At 25.6% G+C, this 11,074-nt stretch overlaps 1 long non-coding RNA gene across 1 annotated transcript in view; it reads left to right on the top strand.

Moving 5' to 3' along the window:
* The first annotated feature begins 2,746 nt into the window (after positions 1-2,746).
* LOC136973489 (uncharacterized) overlaps positions 2,747-11,074 on the top strand; it is a 28,280-nt gene continuing 19,952 nt past the window's right edge. Inside the window, exon 1 of the long non-coding RNA XR_010880502.1 lies at positions 2,747-3,192. This is a non-coding gene — a long non-coding RNA (uncharacterized lncRNA). The remainder of the gene's footprint in view (positions 3,193-11,074) is intronic.

Here is an 11,074-nt window from a genome sequence, read left to right as displayed (position 1 = left end):
CAATTTTTAGAGTAATTTTTCTAGGAGGGAAAAAGTAATAAATAAATAAAGGAAGAAGAATTAAGTAGAAGAAACATTAATTTGAATACTTCCTCCGTCTAATGTTTGCTATCTCAGGATTAAATTATGTTACTGGCTTCATATGGAGCAGAATTAATTTATTAAATTATTCATTTTATATCTATAATAGCATCATAAAATTCATCTGAAGCGTAAACAAAATTCTTTCGATCGAAGAATCAGGAAAATAATTTTCACCTCGGGACTGTGGATAAAATCCATAAAATTCCTGCTGATCTTTATGTTACCGTATAATAGTAAAGCAATTACAGTAATATTTTTACTGTATTAACGGCATTTAAACATAATTAAACTCATTAAAATCAATAAAAATCTAGCTTTACTGTAACAGTAACATTTTTTTTTACTACAATAACAGCATTTAAACGTAATTAAACCCATTAAAATCCGTAAAATTCCGGCTGAATTTCATCTTACTGTAACAGCTATTACTACACTAACAGCATATAAACATAATTAAACTCAATATAAATAATGCTGTTGTTTATTTACTGTAACGGTAAAGAAATTACAGTAACCTTTTTACTGCATTAACATCATTTAAACGTAACTAAACCCCATTAAAAATGATCGAAATTTAAACGAAAAATAACCATTACTTTTGTTACTATAACAGCATTAAAATCCTTCGATAACTTAACAGTAAATAATATAAAGCAGTTGATTTAATTATTACCATAAATCACATTTAATTATTTAGAAAGTTGGGATAAATCATTAATAATTACTACCTCGAAAATGATTTAGTTTGTATCTATAATAGCATAATAAATCTAGAATTCCTTTATGTATATTATTATATATGTATATATATATATATATATGTTTTTTTTTTAAGGTGTACTGATTAAGTAACGTCATAAATCAGTTATTACTGTAAAACAATTACGTGTTTCATGCTCCTTTAATTATACTATTACAGTAGTAAAATTATTGATGCGACAGACGGTTTTCCGGCGCGACTCTAATTAATTATTTGCTAGCGAAAAACATCAATTTGTAGCTGTAGTAGCACAAACACAAGAGAGGAGATGAAGGCTAAACTCATTTTTTCCTTTAATTTTTTCCCTCCTCCCCCTCCTCCTCCTGCTCTTCTTCTTCTTCTTTTTTTTTTTCTCCACCTCTTCAACATCCTGTCTGCGAGGTAAATACTTGGATTTATAACAGCTTAGGTGCATAACAAATTTCACTTGATATTTATTATTCTAGTAGTAAAATTGTTACGCTATTAGCTTTGGGACAGATCAAAACGTATATTTAAATGGAAAACACTTTAATAAAGGGGAGAGAATGCTGATAGGGACCACCAGTTGTGCAGCATTCTCGGCTCATCCTCATCGATCCGATGCTTCTCCTCTTGTCTTGATGCAGATAGCTGCGCAGATACGTTATTGTATTTAATTATTCAGATGTAGTTAAGGGAATTGTAAAGTATTTATTCAGCTCCAACCGTCCATTTTCTGATTAAAATTGATCGAAAACTGTTTAACTAAAACAATTTTTGAATGACAATAGTGCTAATTTGATTGGAATTTATTCCATGATTTAAGTGTTTTTCCCTCTTTATTAATTAATTTAAAATCCCTCTTTCCCTCTATCTATACTCATCCCCCTCTTCACTGATAAATTTTGATTATAAAAAAGTTTCCCTCTATAGGGATTTTTTAAAAGGGGTGCCATTATAAGGATTTTTATGACGTTTTAAACCTTTAAGAACACCTCATCCTTGTCCTTTTAATCATTTAACAGATCAATATGGACAATAACTTAAGTATTTTTCCTTAAACCCTTCTCTTAATTGAGATTCTCCATTATTATTTCCTGTTAAAATTCAGGGTAACTTTCCTCTGTAGGGGTTCTTTAAAGAGGGATGTCATCGCAGGTTTTATAGGGCTATTGCCACAATATTTATGACAAGTTTCCTCGTCACGACCCTTAAAAGCACTCCACCCCATCAAGTCTCGAAGGCCCTTTAATCGTTTAGAAGGTCAATACGATATTTTTTTTATGCGATGACGGTGTTAATCTGTTTTGAACGTATTCAAAGATCTACCTTATTAATTAATTAAAAACCTTTCCCTTATCCATCCCGATCCTCTACTTCATCAAAGGATTCTCAAATTACTACGATTCTAACAGGGAAACTTCCCTCTGTAGGGATTTTTTAAAAGGTACGTCATCGTAAGTTTTATAGGGGGGTAATATTGCCACGATGTTTATGATAAATTCCCTCCTTTCAATCCTTAAAAGCACTCCACCCCCGTCACGTCTCGAGGGCCTTTTAATCGTTTAACAGGTCACCACAATGGCACAATTTTTAGCCACCCGAGGGCATCAGTTATGACTGTCGACACAGAAAAATATTTTAATGAGGGATCCAGTCATTAACCCGCAGTAATCACTAATAATTTAAGTAAAATATTTTTTTTTTAAATACCAATTTAAAAATGGCACCACAGATTAAACTCATTAGCTGATATTTTACACCTTACTTTCAAGATGAATGTAAAGAAAAATAACAAATAATAATAATATAAACCAGGGTTATTTATATTGTTATTATTATTGGTTTTTTCTGTATGTCATAACTTTTCGAAGTTTATTTATATTATTATTAACGCGTTTAAGAGCGAAACAAGTGCGCATTATATATGCATGGATGTACCATAAACAGCATTTTTCCAGCATCCCAAAACTCTGCACTCTATTACTGCAAACAGCTAATTCGTCCAAAACACATTATCTCCGATCGAATGCTTCGCGGCATGCCTCCCTCGTCACGTGATGTTGCTGCCTCTTTCCAGGGTGACATGGCGTTGGTATGGTACGGAAGGCACACGACGTTCTGCTGCTGCGGTTACAAGATTCCGGATGACACTACAGAGTGCCACGACGTTACAAAGTATCAAAGAGCATCTTTAGGGATAAGCATGAAGCATGGTGCAAGAAGGACTCCATTAAACAGAACAGTAACGAGTAACAGAAGAATGAAGATGCTATCCGGAGATAGCCGCTTTCCTGCAAGGAACAGCATGCACATCAATCCAAATTACATCAAGTAACAAGAGGGAAAAAGAGAAAAAAAAAACGTACAAAAGTTTGTTGCAGTAGGTGAGTAGTATTGTCTTTACGTAATTTTTACGTCTAGAAATAAGGAATTTTCTAAATTGCAAGCGTAACGATTTATAATGGTGGTAGGTTGGAGATGAGGAAGTTAATTTCTGTTAGGGGTTGTTGTTGAGATCGATCGATAATCTTGTTTTAAGCGCTGATGAAACAAACATGGCTGCTGTGCTAATGAAACTGCGTAGAATCTACGCCATATTGTGTTTGATCAGTTTTATCCCAAGTTTAACATTTGCAAATTAATTCCAACATCTTCCAACTCCATGCTTCTTCCATCTCTACTTCCAGTCATATGTTTTGTGTTGATGCAAGAGCACAGCTGATTTTTTATACGATATTTATCATTTTATTTTTTTATTTTTATTTTTATTTTTAATTTCTTCTAATTATTTTTTTAAATTTTAAATTTTAAAATTTACTTTTTTTAAATTTACATAAAATTCTCTAGTTGTCATGTTCGTCCTTTACGCTATTAATATTATACGACGTAATTTGGAAAAGGTTTTTGCTGTTTTAATAAAATTATTTTAATTTTTTACATAAAAATACAATTTTATTTAATTTTTTATAAATAAAATTTGTAGTTTTTCTATGATTTCTGGTAGAAAATTGATTAATTATTATTATTATTATTATTATTATTATTATTTTGTTGTTTTCGTTGGGACATGCTGTTGAAGAAAGTGCATTTTCTTTTTTTCTTCATTTCCGTTAAGAAAAATGCAATTTTCTCGGAAATTATTTACCTTAAACCGTTGAAAATTAAATATTTTGCAAATTTTAAATGATTTTACTGCATAAAATCATTAAATTTCTCCGGTAATTATAACGGAAATCAATACTCTTCCACTAAAGAAGTGCGCGCTTGAAATTATAAAAAATAAAAAAAAATCACAACTATCCCAGCGTTATAATAAGGAAAACAGTTAATTATAATTAATTATAATGTGAAAAACTACCATTATTTAATTAAAATTAATTTTTAAAAATCAAAAGTTTTGCTTCGTTAATGAAGAAAAATATGTCCTTTGAGTGTCATCAACGGAGAAAATCACTCTCTTGAGGCAATGTCAATGAAGAAATTTCCAATCAATGACTATTGTTACAGATAAAAATCACGTCATTTGACGTTGCTGATGAAGAAAAATCGCTTGGCCTGTTATTGATGAGCAAAAAAACTTGCTTTTTTGATCTTTAAAAGCGCAAAAAACCCAATAATTACATACATATGACACATTTAGTGATTGAAAAAAATCTATTTATTTTTGCTTTAAAACATGTAAAAAATATTAAATTTTTTTCATTAAACATTAAATTTTCGTATACAATTCTTTACATAAAAAAATAAACATAATAATTGTATATTTAAGCAGCCTTTTTGCACCTTTCTAATGATAGATATTAGTTAAGTAAATGCAATAATTATATAAAATATGCAATTAATTTTTAATTTAGTAATTTTTAACCGTAAAATTTTATAGAAATCTTCAGAAAATTAGCCAAAATTTTCCAGAAATTTCCAATATTACGTTGGAAAATTTACATTCCTGCATTAGCAGCTTGCTGATGAATCTCATTGGATCACGACGATGACGTCGATGACGTCAATTTAATTAATGCGGAATGTAGCCGCTACTGCCATCTACGTTTAATTGAGCGAACTAAGTTTTTAATTATTTTAAAATTAATTTTATTAAAATCGATCATTTTAACTTTAATTTAACTTATTAATTTTTTTAATTAAAGAATTTATATCTTTAATTAATTAATATGTTTTATACGTTATTAAAATTAATTTATTTCTTAATTTTATAATATTTAAGTTCAACTCCAATCGCAAATATATATATATATCTTCGATAAGTTTACATTGTTTTCGTATCGATTTTTCTCAACAGGTTGGAGTAAAGAAGTAGAAAAAGTAAAAAGTAAACTTTTTTAAAGTTACAAAACAGTAAATTTATAAGATTTTAAGTATAATTTTTAAAATTTTAAATTAAAATTACTCAGTCTAATTACATACGCCATCGATAGATGGCAGCATTAGCACCATAGTAACGAAAAGGATAATTAAGTTTGATAAATCGATATTTTCACGTTGCCAGCTTTATTTCATTTTATTTTAATTTCTTTTGTTTTTTATTTTTATTTTTTATTCCTATTGAAAAAAATTTAATTTTGTAATTTATTGGACATTAAATTAACTTTTATAATTATAATTAAGTTAGTGATAGAACAGAATTAAAATGTATAATTTTAATTTTTAATTACTTGATTAATTAATTAATTCTATTATGATTTTTCTCACTTAAAAATTATATTATCTTTTGTCTTAAAATCTTTTTAATTATATTTTTATTTTCTAAGATATTTTTTAAATGTTTATTATTAATGAAATTTTTAATTGCATTAATTTATTTCTTAATTCTGTTTAAATTCTTAAATTATTAAAATTTAATTGTTTTTTTTTAAGTTTGTAAATTTTTTTTTTAATTTTTAATATTGTTTATTTCACTTCTTGAATTTTTAAAAATTTTCATTGTTGAATTTATTTCTTTGTGTGACGTGTTATTTATTTAATTGTTAGGTAATTCGTTTCCTTTTTAATTTTTTATTTGTTTATTTCATTGGATATTTTATTTTATTTTTTCAATTTTATTTCTTTAATTTTTTTTATTATTTAATTTTTTAAACGTCGTTTTTATAAGTAATTATTGTTTAATTTATTAATTTTATCGTTTAAAATATTTTTAAATTATATTTTATTTTCATAATTTTTTTAAATAAATTGTTTAATTATTATTTAAATTTTAAAAAGTTTATTGCTTTAGTTTTATTTATTTATTTATTTATCATTGACTAACAAATAAATTTACTCCATTTTATAAACTCATTTTAATTTTATATTTTATTTTTTATTTGTGTTTCGACTTTTATAAACATTTTATATACTTTTTAACAATTTTTTAAAAAATTTTTACACAAAATTCCTCTCGAATTCTACTTCAAAAATTATTCAAGATAATTCTAGGAGGAGGTAAAATAATCATATTAGAAAGTTTACAAGATTAAGGTGAGATTTTGTTCTAGAAAAATATTTTTTTCTGGATTTTTTTTATGAATTAATTTACAAAATTTTATAAGTGAGAAGGGAGGAATACGTGCTCTTACGCTGTTTAAATCGACATCCCTTTCGCTGCTGAATATCCCTTATGGGATTTATAAAAGGATGACAAGAAAGATCAAAAGGAGCACTTCAAAGTGTAATGGCATCTAATATAGGATTATGACAATAAGAAATCCTTTAAGGATAGAAAATAGAAGAATAAATCATGATTATACGTGAGACAGAAACTGTAAACATTGTTTTTTTATGCTGCTTAATGCGTTTTTTTATCATCTTAAGGCTAAGAATCCTCTCCATTCATTAGTAGAGGGAGAAAGTAATGAGTATATTGAAAGTAATAGTAAACTTTCAGGGATAAAAATCGATTTTTTTTTACTTATTTTTCTCGTTCTTAACCTTGAGTTATTTTTGATACAAATCGCAAATAACCTTGTTGACTTCGTATTGATTAAGGATATTTCTTTATTTGTGCTTTACTGGGTTTCTTAGGTTCTAATAACTTTAAAAATAATAATAATAATAATATATTTTTATATATAACAATTTAGAGATAATTTTATTTTATTTGGATTTAAATTTGTTATTTATTTATTTATATTATTTTTTAAATTTTAGATAATGAACTAAGTTAATGATTTTTTTTTCTTTTCATTAATAAATTAGATATTTAAAATAATTTTTAAAATATATAATAAATATTTATTTATTTATACATATAAATTGTATAATTTATTAAAAATTTATATGTCTGCTACGTCATTAAGTTCGTTGTTGTTACCTGTACTTTTTAAAAAGGTAATTTGTGTTTTATAAATTTAAATATAAATTTTTAATAAATAAAATAATAAAAATAGTAATTAATATTTTATTTTTTTATTATTATTTTTATTTTATAAGGTAAACTTTTCTCAAAAGTATCATTTTTTATTTTTATACTTTCTCATTCACTTTACCTACTCTACTGGAACTTTCTATCCTCTTCCTTATCCTCTTCCTCCTCTTCTTTTCTTATCTTCACACAGCTTAGATCCTTGAGTAGGCTCTACTCCTACAATAATAATAAAAATATTTTAATTAAATTGATAATTAAACTGTAAATTCACAGTTGCTAAAATTAAAAATAAAAGAAAATTAAAAAATTAAATAATTAAGAATTAAAAAAAAACAATTTATAATTACAATTTAGTGTTTTAATGCTTATTAAATATTACATTTTACCATACTAATAAGTGAAGGATGATGTTTAATAAGCACTAACAAAATAAATTCTCAGTATAAATTTCTTCTTTAATTAATTAATTTATTTATTCCTTTAATTTAAAAATTAAAAATGTTCCCTTTAATTTCTGTTTTTAATTGTTATTTAAGTATAGAGTTTTCCTATTTTCAGAAATGGAAATTATGTAAGAGGTTGTATACATATTAATGTTATTTCTAGAACGAATTTATCTTAATTGATGTATTCGTATACTAAATATAACTCCGAATTAATTTTAAAAAGCTAAAAAATATATTATTTAAAAATAATAATTAGTGATATTATTCTTATTTTCTCTTGTTTAATGAATAATCTTAAATTAACGTATGTTCTAGTCTATTTTAATCATTTATATGCGTGTAAATACGTTATAACTTTCATTTTGTTAAGAAAAAAAAATGATATAAAAATTTAAATTATATCTGTAAAAAGTGTTATTGATACTATAAATAAATTAAATTATTACCCTATCCTATTATACTAGTTTTTATCTAATTATTAATTATGATTTCTCGAGTGTAAATGAAGAATATATAGAATAATCTGCTGTTTTATATGTTGTTTATGTGTATGTGTCTATAAATTCGGTAAATGTTAGTAAAAATGTTTACATTAGAGAGGCATTTATTAACATAAATGACAAAGAATCGATTTTTTTTTTTAATATAAAATAATACTGAATTACATTAAAATAATTGTGAAAATTAAAGCGTAATCTTTTAAAAACTTAAAAAATTAAATTCAATTAATTTTTCTTTAAAATTAATAATCAATAAATGCATTGTTAATGTAATAATAAACGTCGTTAGCCCCTGAAAATGCTACTTCCCTGATTAATAAGTGAGTCGTTAGGAGAAGCCGAACACCATGTAATACATTTTAATATTTTAAATATGGGCGTTATTATTTATTTTTATTATATTTTTGACGTCATGAATTTAATTTAAATTTTAAATTACTATTTGCTTTCGTGTGAGAATATTTTTTTAATTCAAAAAATAATTATTTTTTTTTTTAAATTCGTCTTTTATTCTGATTACTTGATTTATCAGAATTTGTGGTTAGAGTTTTTAATATTTATTTACGTAAATATATTTATTTTTATTGTTTAATCTTCTCAATCGATTATTTTTTTTATTTAAATTTACTTTTAGACAGTTTTTTTTAGTTTAGATTGCTTTCAAATTCAATTCAATAAGTCATTTTTTTAATAGTATTTTCCAGATTTTTGTGATTTTTCCACTTTTTCACTTTATTTATTTTAATATTTATTTGTCAGATGAGTGATTTTTCTACGTTTAAATTAATTTTTTTAACTTTTAATCATTTTTAAATAATTATTTTAATAATAAATATGCAAAAGATCAGATTTTAAATTTATTCCATGACATGCTTCCATTTATTCTGTCCTATTTTTGTGTATTTATCATCATTCTACTTTATTTAACTACTATAATGCTTCCATTTTCTTAAAAATTTAACTTTATTTTAGCGCCAATTTTCTTATCTCATCTCTCCCATATTTTTTTTTCGTATAATTTTTCACATAATAATTTTTATTTATCAACGTTTCCTCCACTTTAATTCTTATAAAAAAAATAAATAAATTATAAGGTGAGGGATTTATAATAGTGTTCTCTAACTAAATTTCTCAATTTTCTGTGACTATAATATATAATTTTAATCATTTTGAGTCAATTAATCCGTAGATTCATTTTAATTATCCGTCTTTTTCTTCTTACTCCTACTCGAAATGTAATCAAATTTAGCTGTTTTTTTTCAAAAAAAGAGCAATAAAATATCTTTATTTTAAGCTTTAGCTTCTCCAATTTCGATTAGAATATATTTTACGTCACGTTCACATTTTCAATTCCGGGAGGATTCATTATAATAAGAATACATTGGAAGCGAAACCGGTTCCACAAAGAAGGGAAGGAGAATGGGAGGGGCTCTTGTACGTTAGGTGCAATTATGTTGCTCTGGACCCATCACTCATGTTAATAGCTTCTTTACTTTCCTCTTCTCTCTACTATTCATCCAACCCCGACAATAAACTCTTCCGCCCTCTGCAAATTGAAGGTCATCGAAGGTCGGTTGCACCCTGATGTTTCAATTCTATTCTTTACCATCACTCGACCGAAAAAATCATATTTTCGAGTGAAAATAACCATAAAAAATGGTTATTGTACATTCTGAATTAAAAAAAATCGATTGATGTTCGCTTCTCGAGTAGAATATAACATTATTCTGTTCGAATAAATCGTTATTCCGTTGTTCCTCTTTTTTTTTTAAGATGAAATTCTTGGTTGATCTTTTTTCTGAAGTAAAGTTTTAGCTTTATTTCCCTTCAAACTTCTTCTAACTTTATCATAACAAGATATCTTAATGTAGCACCCAGTTCTAGTTAAGAAAACATACAAAACTGTTACACGACTACCATTTTAGCACACCTACAAACATAACTCCTGTTAACCCACGATAAACTGTCATAAATTTCTCATTCAAACGTATAAATATCTGCATGCCAACTCGTAAAAAGCTTTATCCTTTCACAATTTTCATAAATTCGAATTTTATTTCCACAAATAAAAAATAAAAGACTATTAATGCACTTTATTTTTATCAGGATTAAAAAGCCCTGAAACGGCACTTGTACCGATGAAACTTTTTACACCATTTTATTGCCCATTTTGCATGTGTTTTTGCAATCTAAAAAAAAAAATCTTAAATTCCTTTAGAATGGGTAACAAATAGGCACGCTTTGCCCTATATAAAAATTGCTATAGGTAGGTGGTTCTCGTTCTAAAGCGTGTGTTTCACTCTTCGTTTAACAAGTCAAAAATTAGAATAAAGAAAACAAGGTTTTTCTTCGTGAGATTAAAGCTGGGAAGTATCATTAATCACATCGTTTTTTTTTACATTTAACTTTATAATTAATTGTTCTAGGAAGCTAAATATACTTAAAGTGTTACGTTTCCTTATACAAATTTGTAAAGATGATTATATCTCAATCACACACGTAAAAAATTCTACACGAACTTTAGACTTAAACTTTAAATTATAATTATGTCCCGAGCAGGGAAAAAAGTAATAATTTATGTACAAAAATGTAATATTTTAAGGTTTTAACATGTTTTTTTTCTATTGGGAAGCTTGGAAATTAAAGATAATCTTCATCATTATATTTAAATTTACGTATTGATCCAGTATATAACTTAACAGCAGGGTCCTACATATAGTATGTACAAGAGACCTTTTCATTCTATTAAAATAATAATAAATTCGAAAAATATGAGGCCCTAAAATATGCCTTCGTAGTAGTAACTTGTTTAGGTTTTGTGTAAATCCGGTCCTGCTTTAAAAATATAATTAATTTGATTAAAATATAATTAATTCAATTTATGCTTTTATTTTATATGTATATAAATTATAATTATAATTATTAAAATTATAAATTTAAATACAATTATATAAATAATTTA

The sequence above is a fragment of the Centruroides vittatus genome, unplaced genomic scaffold (genome assembly GCF_030686945.1).
Source record: "Centruroides vittatus isolate TY-2023 unplaced genomic scaffold, ASM3068694v2 contig_318, whole genome shotgun sequence".
In the NCBI taxonomy this organism is placed as follows: Eukaryota; Metazoa; Arthropoda; class Arachnida; order Scorpiones; family Buthidae; genus Centruroides; species Centruroides vittatus.
This window is presented reverse-complemented; position numbering and strand designations above follow the sequence as displayed.